This window comes from Pan troglodytes, chromosome 10, assembly GCF_028858775.2.
Source record: "Pan troglodytes isolate AG18354 chromosome 10, NHGRI_mPanTro3-v2.0_pri, whole genome shotgun sequence".
Lineage (NCBI taxonomy): Eukaryota > Metazoa > Chordata > Mammalia > Primates > Hominidae > Pan > Pan troglodytes.
In genome coordinates this window covers 105123984-105138688 of record NC_072408.2, presented here as the reverse complement: position 1 = coordinate 105138688, position 14705 = coordinate 105123984, and the positions used below count along the sequence as shown (strand labels likewise).

At 39.4% G+C, this 14705-nt stretch overlaps 1 long non-coding RNA gene across 1 annotated transcript; it reads right to left on the bottom strand.

The window, feature by feature from the left end:
• Positions 1-1895: 1895 nt before the first annotated feature.
• On the bottom strand, positions 1896-13401 carry LOC107967612 (uncharacterized). Its single transcript, XR_001708214.3, has 4 exons — positions 12533-13401; positions 12185-12265; positions 5806-6020; positions 1896-2927 (listed from the first exon to the last, which is right to left on the bottom strand). It is a non-coding gene; the product is annotated as an uncharacterized LOC107967612 (long non-coding RNA).
• Between the last annotated feature and the right edge of the window lie 1304 nt (positions 13402-14705).

The window sequence follows — 14705 nt, the reverse complement described above, 5'->3', positions numbered from 1 at the left end:
TCTTTCAAACTTTAGGGTGTGGGTCAGTGTAAAAAGCCCTGAAAATTACTCAGAGTCCAGTCATAAGATTAGGCTTCAAGCAACCTATACCTGTGAAGGGTTGGATGATGCCTTCATTGAAGGGGTTGGGATCTTGAGCATGCAGCTCCACTTTTTAGACCCTATGGGCTGTCTCATGAGGAGTGGAAAGTTTTGACTGCTGGGAAAGTGTGTTAGTAAGGGTTTTCTAGAGAGTCAGAACCAGTACACACACACACACACACACACACACACACACGCGCACACACACACACACACACACACACAAGTTCTGTAGAATGATGTTTCAGTCAACAATAGACTGCATATTGATGGTGGTTCTATTATTGGCTTATCATGGAGCTGAAAAATTCCTATCACCTAATGATGCTGTAGCCCTTGTAATGTCAGAGCACAATGTGTTACCCATATGTTTGTGGAGTTGTTTGTGTAAAGAAACTACTGAGCTGTCAGTCATGTAAAAGTATAGTGCTTACGGTTATATACAGTACATAATACTTGATAATGATAATAAAATGACTATGTTACTGATTTATTTACTTATTATATTATCATTTTTACTGTTATTTTAGAGTACTCCTTCTACTTATATAACATAAAAGTTAACTGTAAAACAGCCTCAGGCAAGCCCTTCAGGAGGTATTTCAGGAGAAGGCATTTTTATCATAGGCAATGACAGCTCCATGCGTGTTATTGCCCCTGAAGACCTTCCAGTGGAATGAGATTTTGAGGTGGAAGAGAAGGCTATTGACGACCCTGACCTTGTGTAGGCCTAGGCAAATGTATGTTTTTGTGTTTTAGTTTTTAACAAAAAAATTAAAAAGCAAAGAAAAAATTGAAAATAAGAAAGCATATAGAATAAAGATACAAAAAATGGTATATAGCTGTACAATGTGTTTGTTTTAAGCTAAGCATTATTATGAAAGAGTCAAAAAGTTAAAAAAAGCTTATAAAGTAAAAAAATTACAGTAAGCTCATGTTAATTTACTATTGAAGAAAGAAAAATTAAAAACGTAAATTCAGTGTTGCCTAAGTGTACAATGTTTATAAATTCTACAGTACAGTAGTATACAGCTTTGTCCTAGGCCTTCACATTCACTCACCACTCACTGACTCAACCAGAGCAACTTCCAGGCCTGCAAGCTCCATTCATGGTAAGTGCCCTATACAGGTATACCGTTTAAAAAAAACTATACTATATTTTACTGTATCTTTTTCTATGTTTAGACATACAAATACCAATCACTGTGTTACAATGGCTACAGTATTCAGTACAGTCACATGCTGTACAGGTTTGTAGCCTAGGAGTAATAGGCTATACACATAGCCTCAGAATGTAGTAGGCTGGACCAATCTAGGTTTGTGTAAATATAACACTGTGTGGTGTTCACACAATGATGAAATTGCCTAGCAAAACACTTCTCATAATGTATTCCTGTCATTAAATGACACATGACTATCTATCTATCTATCTATCTATCTATCTATCAGCGAGACTATGAGAGAGAGAGAAATAGAGGAGAGAGAGATTTATGTTAAGGAATTGGCTCATCCAACTGTGGGACTGTTCACTCTGAAATTTGTAGGGCAAGCCGGCAGGCTGGACATTCCAGCAAGAGTCAGTGTTATCTATCGCAATCTGAAGGCCATATGGAGGCAGAATTCCTTCCTCTTTGGGGGAACCTCAGTCTTTTTTCTTAATGCCTTGAACTGATTGGATAAAGACTACCCACATTATAATGGGTAAGCTGCTTTACTCAAAAAGGACTGATTTAAATGTTAATCACCCTTGAATAATACTGTGTTAGTCCATTCTTGTGTTACTATAAATAAATACCTGAGTCTGGGTAATTTATAAGAAAAGGTTTATTTTAGCTCACAGTTCTGCAGGCTGTGCAGGAAGAATGGTGCTGGCAACTGCTTCTGATAGGGGCCTCAAGAAGCTTCCAATCATGGTGGAAGGTGAAGAGGAGCCAGTGTATCACAAGGCAAGAGAGGGAGCAAGGGCTGGGGGAGGTGACATACTCTTTTAAACAACCAGATCTCTTGTGAACTGCCAGAGTGAGAACTCACTCATCACCAAGGGGATGGTGCTGAGCCATTCATGAGGGATCTGTCCCCGTGATCCAAACGCCTCCCACCAGGGCATTACATTTCAACACGTGATTTGGAGGGGACGAACAACTAGGTATCATGACCTAGACAACTTGACACATACAATTAACCATAGCAGGAAGAGAGGGAGAAAGGATGCTTCCTCTCACATTCCACCTCTTTTTCCTCCTCCTCTCCAGCTGCGGGGCAGCATCTGACCCCTCAGTGGAGGCAGCGGTGGGTCACAGGTGTTAATGTTCAAAGCTTGGCACTGGTGGTTGCATCAAAGGAATGAGACCAGAAACTGTAGCAGCACAACAGGGAGCCATCCACGCCCCATGAGGATGGGAAAAGGATCTCTACACACACTTCCACCATAAAGGGGGCTTGAAATTAGAGTAGGGGTGGGTGGATGGAAGTGGAGTGAGATGAAGTTCCAGAAATACAACTTGGTGAGACCCTCAGAGATCTGGGATTTTATTTTCTCTTTGGTGGTCCTGGCCCCAGGAGACCCAGGTCTTGTGGAAGGCTGGAGGATTTTTGTAAGACTTCTTTAAGGTGCTATAATTAAGAGCTTTTGGACATATCCATGGGTGATGCATTAATACCACTCCAGCGCCTTAGCTTCCTTACTCAGCTGCGATATACTGAAACAGAATTCTGAGCTGCAACAATGGGATCAACTGATTTTGTTGTCAAGTAGCTTCTAAGAGCATTTTGAAGTCTCAAAAATGCCACTGAGGAAAAGCTCTTCTAATCCTCTTCTCCTCTTTCCAGCTGCCCCTCTCTGTTGGCTGCAGAAATAGATTAACATTTGTTAGACCTCCATTGTAAGCAGTCAAGCAAGCAATCGGGCATTTTATCTTTGGTATTTGATTGAACGTAGAAGGTATTTTTCATTTATATTTTTGCCTGAAGGGAAAGGGGAAGCAGATAAAAGGAAGAAAAGGCATTGCTCTTATGTACTTCTCTTGGATATGAAAGTTGTAATCTAATGTCGTACTCCAGCTCTTTTCAATTCAATGAATATTCCTCCGTTATCTGACAAAACACCCAGTGCTGGGATATGGGTACCTGACATGTAAGGGAATGTTGCAGAGGTAATAAAATTGTGTCAAACATCTTCTAAAGTGTTTATAAATTTTCTTGCCATGCTTTATTCTTACCTTCAAAAAAATGGATTTATGTATTTATTTTAGCATCCACTTTGAAAATAAACTTAAGTTACAAGTCAACAATGAAGAGAGATTACAATTAACTTATTCCAGGTTAAAGATAAAGATGCAAATCTTTATTCTTCCAATTATTCCAATACTGCAGACAATAAATAGCAAAGGCACTATGTGGAGGGATGATATTAAAATAAATAGACGTGTGTGTGTGCGCACAAGTAACACTTCTTTCTAGAAAACTCATGTATACTGAGTACAAACTGCAGTATTGGATGTACTGAAATGTAGTAATAATACCTCCTATTTATTTGGAACTTTAGATTTTATAAGTACATTTCTATACTTTGCTCATTTAGGGTAATTTTTTCCAGTTGAGCAATCCTCTCAGCTCTTGGGTTTTCAGAGATGGAGAAAACCTCCCTTGTGTATCCTGAGGATTAAATTTTAGACCATGGAAATGAGATGGAAAATGAAAATCAAAGAATTGGCTGTCAAATTTTTTTTTCATTACAGTATTTTTTTTCTTCAGACAATTTAATGGAAGAAGTCAGAAAAATTTTTCCTTGAATAATTTTCATATTTCTGTTTTTCAACATTAACTGGTGGGTATGGGAGGAGTTTAGAGGACACTGGTCAGGTTTGCCTGAGGCACAGTTATTGAGAGGAGGCTGTAGTATTTGACTGGAGTAAAGGGAAATATATAATATTATCTAGATTTGAACTAACTGTGCCAGTCAATGCCAAACAAGGTTTTTAAGACAAAATGGGAGAGAAACCATAAAGGTAGATTGACACGAGTTCTGGGAATGACCAGAAAACTGATAACTAAATGTTTCTGTATTCTGCCTTCTGGTTCTTCTTAGAGTTAAAATAAGAAGAATTTGCAGGAACTATGCAAGGAAAACATATTTATAAAAGTTTGTTTATCATGTATACATAATATGTGTATAAATAAATACACATACATATTAAACAAAAAAGTTATTATAAAAACAATCCATGTTTATCATGGTAAAATTAGGAAATACAACTTAATAAAAAGAAAATGAAATTTCTAAACCCATCCACCTGGAAATAATTTAATTTTTTCCTTCATATCTGTGTATCATATACATAACAGGTAAAAATAAATCATTATTTTGAAGCTAGTGGTAGAATTTATTTTAGGGAGAGGATAATTTTTGTTTAAGAAAATTGTATGATGGACTTGTCAGGCATGAAAGAGGAAGCCCAAGGATAGTGCTTTGTGGAGAACATTGCCGTGCTCACCAATATCCAGTTTCTTCCTTCTGGATCCTGTTGCAGCTAGGCAAAGCCATGCCAGTAATTCTGGCCAATGAGCTGTGAATGAAGTGATGGGGTGTGTGTGTGTGTGTGTGTGTGTGCGTGTGTGTGTGTGCTGTTTCTAAAACAGAAATTGGAGCGAGAGCTCTGTGTGTTTCCTTTTTGCTGATGTGCTGGAGCCAATATGTGTATCTCTTCTCAACTCAGCATTCAATGACTTTATGTTGGTAGATTGAAGCTGGTCATGATGGGAATATTTTTTGATGTTGTTTAGTCATCACCATGATGATCATCAAAACATGATAATGTTTAGTCAAATCTTTGTGCATGTCTTTTGTTTATTTCTTAAGGTAGCTTCCTAGAGGTAAGATTTTGGGATAAAAGGTATAAAAAGTTTTAAAGTTTTGCTATATTTTGTTCAATTGCTCACCAGAAAGGTGATTTCACTTTATTTAGTTCACAGCAAAGGCCTATTTTGAATATATTCAGTTTGATAAAAAAGCAATACTGTTAAAATGTTTCACGATTTGTCAAAAGCTTACTGAAAGGTTAGTTCTATGTAGATTCAACATATAGAACGGAAAGGTTTAATTATTTTTAATAGCTTGGGGGCTCATAAGGGAAGACTCCTGTGCACAATTATCTTCAAAATTGATATCCTCTTATACCTATTCCTGCTCAACTTCCACACCCCTCCCCTCACTATTCACTTTCATATGATGACTTCATATACTTGGGATCAGAATCTAGCAAAGATTAAGGGAGGGGAAAGAAGAAAGAGTGGAAGTAGGAAAAGAAGTATATAATGCGCTTGTGTCTATATGCTAAAACCATTAAACTAAAAGCATTGTTTTGAATTATTTTACCTTATTTAAAAGCATATTCTCTTTTTTCTTTGCCCCTAGTAATAGCTCCATCATGAGAGCTTGGATAAGTCCGAACATTTGGCAATGGACAAGCACACAGAAGTACCACCATTATTAGTATTCCAAAGTTGCCTGTAAAGACTGAGTTAGCATGGTACCCTAAGCACTCCAAAGTCCCGTCCCTGCCTACAGAGCACTCTAGACTCCCCCCTCACTGAACTGTTTGCAGTTTCCCAATACATGGTTTTCCTCTTATGTCTTGACGCTGGCAGTATGCTTTTCCCTTTGCCTAGAACCTCCTTCCCCCTCTTTGTTCCATGATGTGCTTACAGTTTCAGTTTAGATATCACCTTTTACTAGAAGCTCCGGCTCCTCCTTTGAATGAGCATATGCTTCTGTCATGTTCTTTCAACATGTTTGATGCTCATCGCACAGTGTTGTTCTGTCTGGTTCACTTGCTTGCCTCCCTTACATTAGACTGAGAGCTGCCACAGCGTGAAGACTGTGTCTGGTTCATTCTATTCATTTAGCAGAGTAGCTGATAACTGGTGAGCTATCAGCAAATCTAAATGAATGCACAATTAAAAAATGACAAACACAAAAATTCTTGTGAGTTTTTGAATCTGTTGTATACATTCAAATCAATTAAAAAACATTTTCTAAGACCCTGCTTTGTTCCTGTAACTTTATTAAGTGCTCCGTAAAGATGAATACATTTTAAGACAAAAGTCTTAAGAAGTTTACCATCTGGTGAGGGATTTACAATCTGATTCTGACGATAATCCAGTCTGCTGAAATATTGAACAACTGAAGGAGAGGAAGTGGCAAAGGTTTGAAGGGTTTCTTATTTCTATAAATCTGGCAGCCTAATAAAGGACAGAGACGTATCAAAAGTTTTTAGTCTAAAGTTGCAGATAAAGAAAGATTGACCACTTAAAAATATAATTTCACACACCTCCAAGATTACTAACATAAAGGTTATTGTGGGATCTGTCCTTGTGAAGATATCTTAGCTTCTACACTATCATAAAATTAGAATTTAACTTTCCCTACAAAATCTGTTATCAGTTCTGGTTTCGTTAGTTTTCTGTGTGTGCCAAATTCAATAGAAGCTGTCTTAAGTGTTTTCCTCCTTATTAAACAGTTTTCTAAAATCCATAATTCAGTGAGACAGTAAGTAGTTGCCTTTATTTCTGTGTAATTCAGCTCTGCAAAGCCAACTGTGAATTCAGTGGGGGCATTCTTGTGCTAGCCACTTTTTGTTATCAGCTACTCCACGTGAAAGAAGATTGTATTTCCCTGCTAATGGAAGAAACTGAAGGGGAGAATAAAGACCCTGAGTATTTTAAAACACTGGTTTGAATTGCAGCTTGAGATCTAAAGGTAAAGAGCCGTGCAAGTTCTGGAACAGATACATCATTTACTTATGTGAGACAAAGGGATTTCATTTTTCTTTTTCTTTAAATGAAATTACCCTTTCTATTTATGTACCGAGCCCAAACATTCACATCTTAAAGAAAGTTTCATTCCTCAGCACTCTATTCTTTTATCTTCTCATCTCTCATATTTTAAGTACATAAGGACATAAGCCTGAACTTTAATTTCAGCATTTCCAAAATATGTTGCTAGGAAGCTCTTTTGTTTCAAGAGAGACCTTAGGATAAATAGAGATTTTCTATTTCAGAAGGGTCTTCCAGTTGCAATATCTTCAATGCGGCTTCTCCAAAGACATTTAGTCCAAAATGTATGATTGTGATCTGAAGCAGAGATAAAACAAATCACAGAGACAATATGCTTTTCCATGCAGTTTTTACATTTTTGACATTCTTTGACTGTTAGTCTGCAAATGAATTTTGCTAACATGGTGGTGAAAAACATCTCACAGGTGATTTTATTTCAAGAGACTTTTTCTCCCCACTTGTGTTTGATCAGAATACCCTTTTTTTTTTTTGACAAATAGACTATATGTACATAATACATACAGGCTATACTTATTGGAAAAACCAAAACAAAGATAGTAAAACCATCCTAGCAAAATCTACTTTACTCCACTTTCATGCTTTGAAAGAGTTGGTGCAGGCCAAATCCCATTAAAGTGAATAGAGATTTGAGTTATGACGGTATTTGTGAAAACAGATTTGACGTATCTCTTTAATTAACTGATCTGGTATCAATAGAATTACTCTCTTTTGTTTCAATTGATAGGAAATTAGTTGCAAATGATTTTTAGCATCTTGGGTGTTTTCCCCTGGGCTAACCACACTCTTCAGAATTTTTCTTTTAATAGCCTTCAAAAATCTCATTTTCAAGTTACATGGCAAATTCAGATACCACCTACATAAGGACCATGAGAAATGCTCCAAGAAGCAGCATCCAGTTAAGCTCATTTTCTACATTTCTGCTTTGGGTAAGCTGAGAAGCTGATAATATGAAAAAAATGACCACTATAACTTGACTTCTTATGACAAACTCATAACTAATCACATTTTTGCTAGGGGAAACTAGAGGTTATAATGATTCAGTGTCTTAAGATCTCAAATTTAACTTTTGAAAGGTGGCTTGATATAGTGGGGTTAGCTAGAGCTGGAATCCAATTTTAGTCCTGATGTTAGATGTGCTACCTTGGTTAAGTAAACTCTGAGTCTTGTTTTCTTCATCAGCAGAATGGGTATATAACAATATCTACAATACAGAGTTGTCATGAGATTAATTTCGATGACTTATGGAGAGCACCCAACCCCATAGCTGGCACATGGTATATGATCGATCAATGTGTGCTCCCCTTCTTACCATCTCTTCCCTTACCTTGTCCTTGGTTGAGCTAGGACTGTGGATGTTTTCCAGAGTGCAGAATGAGGATCTTGAGATTTAAAGGACTTCCTGTCCCCAAATGCTTGCCTGGCATATTCTCAGAATTTCCTTACTTTAGAAATTAATTTGTGAGAGGAGAGTTAAGGCTCTATATCTGCTAGTCCTCTGCTCAAAATGTTAAAATGTTAGCTGGCCTACGTAAATAGGAACATTCACTAGCTGCCCAGGTTTACTCAGCACAGTCCTAGTTTTATCTTGGTCTGAATATTAATAGCAATGCTTTCACTCTCAAAAGTGTCCTGATTTGGCTGACAAATTATATGATCACCTGTGTTCCATGACAAGAGATCCTTCATTGTTAACTGCTGTATTTATGGCATCTAGCATGGTACATGGTTGTTGCACACCATACATTTGTTGTATAAATGATGCTATATCTGTTTTCTTAATAGTTAATGTAATATTTCTGAGTATATCTGTAAAATTAGGACATATTACTTATGGAAAATTGGGAAACTTCCAAAAAGTAAAAGAAGAAGATAAAAAATTAAAACATAATTGCTAATATTACAGGATAGATTGCCTTATTACATAATTTTTTTGAAAACAGAGGACAATATCTTAAGCATATTTGTGATAAGGAGAGGTTGGAATATCAAATGTGTTGGTCAAATTGTCTGCCACGCTCATAGCCTCTTCTGAATGGATAGTCCTAAATTGCTATGTTTTGTACTATGTGAACCTGCCCTACTCGCTGGAGCTGGTTGTATAAGGGGTGAGTGTTGATCTAAGAATAGTCAAATCAGAGACTGGCCAGCAGCCCATGACCTGGTGCAAAATGATGAGCAGGGCTGATCATATTCCCTTTTTTGAAGCTGAACTTGAAAATTCAGTTAGCAGTGGGATCTGAAATAGAAGGAAACTATAACGAGAAGCTATGAGGTAAGGTAGGGCTATGAGGGGGTCACAACAGGCTGAAGTTATGAAAAAGTAAAAGCTATGAGAGAGCAGAATCTTTGAAGTAGAGGAAAGCTACACAGAATGGGGGGAAAGAATAAACCAATTGGTATAGAGAGGCAGCAGAGAGGGGCAGAGACATTATCAGAGAGAGATTGTGAAGGCTCTGAGCAAGACAAGGAGATAAAGAGCAGCTTGTTCTTAACCTGTCTTGGTTCCCAGACATTTCTCTGGCCTTGAACCGAGTTCATGAGTATCTGTATGATAACTCACTCATTCTTAGGGGAGATGTTTTCCCTCTCTATTCTTGCAGCTATCCACAGTCCTAGTGCTGACAGTTGGTCTTCTTCCCAGTGTTTCCCCTAGAGTGTGTCTCCTGACCTTTGCAGTCCAAAGAATCTGGAACAACTGGCCAATTACAACAATGAGATGTATGCTGACTGTGGGGGACCTTGCAGGATTAGGATTTCCTGGTTAGATTACAAAGATGTAGGAGATCTCAGAGATCCCGACTGAAAGAATAACCACAAGATCTCTTGAGAACCTGAAAGCTGTCAGACAGGTAATCTACCCATTTTCCTTTCCCTCCTGGATCACATGGTGTCTCATCTTTGCCACTCTCTGCATATCTTCTTTGTTCTTTCCCACACCAGCTTCTTTCGAAGGCTCTTAATTTCTGCTCCTTCATGACACTGGATTGCATGTGACTTTGAGTTGTTGTGGTGTTGACTGGTGCTTAATCTCTGTGGCTTTCGAGATCTAGTGTCCAGCACTATCTGAGTAGCTGCAATTGGTATATCTTTTATATTAAATTCTCGAGAGAGTGGATCAGATGCATCTCCAGTCAGCTAATGAATTGGTTGCATTTGAGTCAGATATTCTTCTGATCCAATGATCTGTGGCAAAGGTATGTAACTCATATGATCACCCTGCTCCCTCAACTGGGGCTATGGATATTGATTCTCTGATTACCAGAGAAAGGGAAGGGCAAATTGAGCAACATTGATGTTACACCTTGGTGTCGCCCTGCTATTTAATCCTGATCTTTATTCCTAGTGCAAACTCAGCAGTTGAACTGCTCAGCAAGTTTCAGACCCTAGCTGTGTCATGACTTCTAATATCTAGGGAGAGTTCCTTACTTCTGCCTTTGCCCTGGCTCACCTTGCAGATTTTTTCCCCTTCTCTATTCTTGGAGCTGTCCACAGTCCTAGTGCTGACAGTTTGCCTTCTTCCCAGTTTTGCCCCCGGGGTCAGCCCGTGAATCCACACTTCTGGTAGCCAATCTTCGTCCTTCCTCAGAACTGGCAGTGCTATAAATGCTCACTCTGAAGGTGCAGAGAAAAGGCTGTGCTCCACATAGACTGGAATAAAGAAGTAGCTGAAAAAATTACACAGTCTTGAATACTGACAGATTCAGCACTACTTGCCTGAGGGCGCCAATTGTGTAAATTCTTCCCACAGCAATGTGACAATCTCTTAGCAACTCTGAGCTTCTCTAGTTTCAGTTTAACAGCAACAGGGCAGCAGGCCACAGGGGAACTCATTTCATCCCATAGTGTGTTCACCAAAGCCACCTCGGCTTAGCTGTCTGTCTGAATCAGCATATCCTGATGAAGGGCTATTTGACCTTCTTTTCAAAATGTCTCAGTGGGAATGACAGAGAGATGTGAGGACTTGCAGCCTTCGGGAATTGCCCACTTGGCCAGCTGAGGCTCTGGGCTACACTCTGTCCACAGAGGCCCCTGTCATTTTTTGCAACTGCTCTTCCAGGTCCGGATCTTGTTCATTCCTTCTCAGGGAGGGAGAACCTCATGTTCATCACCTCTGCAATGCTTTGCACTTGCATTCTACAACATTTTCATCTGACACCACAGATTCTGTGGCTGTCGTGCTCTCAAGACTGTGTGGCCAGAATAGATTATATCTGACAAGTTGAAAGCCGCATAGAGCCATCTCCATGAAGGAGGAAAAAAAGTCAGACCAAAAATCGAAGGCTTACCTTTCTCTGTGTGGGTGTGGGGTCTATTTTGCTTAGAGAACAAAAGGAAAGCATTGAACTTGGAAGAGAGGAAAAATGTGGGAGTGTGTGTGCATGAATGTGTTTTTCATTGCTTTGTCTCAAGTGACTATGCACTTGGTCATTTGAACAAGTTGTTGACTTGCATACTTTCCCATTCCTCAAGTAGTATTAGAAAATAACTAGCAACCACAGGAATCCTATAATGTGTTTTTGAAGCCAGATCTTCTTAGTACATGGGCTACTGCATGCGAGTAAGTCAGACACTTTGTGAAACTTTGTAACTCTTTCAGGCAACAGAGGGACCATTTAGTAAATTAGTCCTTGAAATGGTACTCACAGAAGTTGTTAGCTAGGGTGAAATTACCAAAATCGTTCCCTGGTGACCTGAAAGAACCAGTGAGTTCTTAAAGTATTCTTAGAGAGTTTTCTACATGCAAAACAAATATGACTCCCCTAATATGAATTCTATACCATGTATTGTGTAGGGGTAAGAGGCAGGCAAGCTTCTGGGTCACACAAGGGGCTTTTGATTGTGGAGCATTGCAGCAGCAGTGATGATTCTAATGACGAAGTTCTGAGAGGTATTTCTTTCTACAGAGCTCAATGAGGATTTTTTTTTTTAATTTTTAAATTTTTTTAGACTGAGTCTTGGTCTGTCATCCAGGCTGGAGTGCAGTGGCACAATCTCTGCTCACTGCAACCTCCACCTCCTGGGTTCAAATGATTCTCATGCCTCAGCCTCCCGAGTAGCTGGGATTACAGGCATGTGCCACCAGGCCCAACTAATTTTTGTATTTTTAGTAGAGAGGGGTTTCATCATGTTGGCCAGGCTGGTCTCAAACTCCTGACCTCAAGTGATCTACCCGCCTCAGCCTCCCAAAGTGCTGGGATTATGGGCGTGAGCCACCACACCCAGCCTAGTGAGGAACAATTGAGATTACCTGTGCAGTTAGCCAAATAGAGTCATGGTCAGCGAAAGCTGAACTGGAGTACTAGCAGTGTAGACACCAAATCTTCTTTTCCTAAAAAAGAAGATTTCTTTAATAGAAAATAATTTCTCTAAATCACCACTTGGAGGATTAATAGAAAGATTTTAATTTCCAGGTTTGTGCAAAAGTAACTAGAAAATCATTAGTGAGCTACGACAATAGCTCATAATTTTTTGATTCCTCTATTGCAGAAATTAAGTATTTATCTGGAGAAGATACTGCTAGATACCTACTCAATATTGACTATCACCTTTTTTCTTACATAGAATGTTGATTTTATTGGAGAAGTAGTTTGCTTACCTAAAATATACTAGATTTCCCAGGATTCCTAGAAGATGAGAGGTGCATAAGACTAAATCCTAGCCAATGAGATGCAAACATAAATTGTTGGGTGTGTCTTCTGGTAATGCTCCTTAAAAATAGGCAATGACTCAGCTGGCATGCTCCTTTTGTTCCTTGTGTTTTCCCTTCTTTCTACTAGGAATGAGAAAATGCCGTTTGGAGTTCTAGTAGCCACTTTATATGTATGAGGCAGCCTTGAGGAAAGAAGTCACAACTCAAAGATGTCAGAGAAGAGGGATGGAAAGTCTACAATGAGGTTGCAGAGCCCCTGTACCACATCTAGTGTGTTTAAGCCCTGTTTTCAGGTCTCTGCTCCTCACAATTGAGCACATTTTCTAACTGATACAATATGCAAGGCTGGAATCCCACATGTTTTACTCTTTTTTTTTTTTTTTTTTTTTTGAGACGGAGTCTCGCTCTGTCGCCCAGGCTGGAGTGCAGTGGCGCGATCTCGGCTCACTGCAAGCTCCGCCTCCCGGGTTCACGCCATTCTCCTGCCTCAGCCTCCCGAGTAGCTGGGACTACAGGCGCCCGCTACCACGCCCGGCTAATTTTTTGTATTGTTAGTAGAGACGGGGTCTCACCGTGTTAGCCAGGATGGTCTCGATCTCCTGACCTCGTGATCCGCCCGCCTCGGCCTCCCAAAGTGCTGGGATTACAGGCGTGAGCCACCGCGCCCGGCCATGTTTTACTCTTAAATAGAAGTTATTCTGTTCACACAACAGGAACATCAGTAGGGAATAAGATTCTAAAATCCAGCCAGCCTATCCATATGGATGGGCACCATATGGCCTTTCTTTGCTGCCAAGGCCAGTCTGACAGACACAGGGAAGAATGTCAAGTGCAAAGTCAATAATGACATTCTAGAATGCATGAAATGGAGACAACCTGAATAACCTTGAGATACTATAGAGGTATTGATTCTGAAGTGTTTAAAAGAAAAATACCTTATAGTGTGTACTGACCATATTTTATGAAGTCCATAAAGCAACTCTTTTATCTTGAAACCATCAAATTGGTCAGCTGTTTTAATTACTGTTGCCTGCATTATTCATCAGATCAACTATGTAGGAGATCACTTTGGTTACATTGTGTCCATTTTTATCCTTAATCCATGTTGATTTTACAGGTACATACTTAGAGCTGCATGGGAACTTGAGTACATTCTGTCTTCATTTTCTATCTCCCAACATAACAAAAATCCACCCCAACATGTATAACTGCACATTTGCTCTCATATTCTGCTTCCAGAAGGTCCACATTGCATAATAATGGCCTCCATTTATTTGATATACAAGGCATTGCACTCTATGAGTTGGGTATTGTTATCCTTATCTCACAGATGAAGAAATCGGGGTTCAGAGAACTTTCAAAATTTGCCAAAGATTACGGTACAGGTGGGATCAAAATCCAGAACTGTGTAACCAAAATCCATTGTTTTAACCACTCTTTATTCATTCAACAAGTATTTGTTGAGCATTCACTATGTGCTAGATAATATTTCAGGCCTTAGGGATGAAAAAGTGAAGAAAAATTACAAACATTCCCTGCTTTCCTGAAGGTGAAGTTTCTTTCTTTCTCTCTCTTTTTAAATGTTAGGCTTGTGACTGTAGTCTTAGCTACTTGGGAGCCGAAGGCAGGAGGATGGCTTAAGCCCAGGAGATCAAGGCTGCAGTGAGCTATGATTGCACCACTGCACTCCAGCCTGGTTGACAGAGTAAGACCCCGTCTCTAAATAATAATGATGATAATAATAATAATAATTTAGTGGGGAATATAGGCAACAAACATACTAAGTTATGTGCTGTAAGTAAATTATGTGTGATAAGTAAGGAGACGATGGAGCAGGGTAAGATACAGTGAGCACATGGTGGGGACAGCCAGGGACAAAGTTGTGGTATTCAGTAGGGAGGTTAGGGAAGGCCTCTCTGATGAGGTGGCACCTGAGCAAAACTTTGAAGGATGTGATGGTGTGAGCCATGTGGATATTTGCTGAGAAGAGAGCATTCGAGGCCAACAAATAGCTGGTGCAAAGGCCCTGGGCTGAGAGCACACTAGCATGTTTGACAGACAGTGAGGAGGGTGGAGTGGAGTGAGGGTAGGGGGGTGGATAGTAACTGGAAAAGAGATT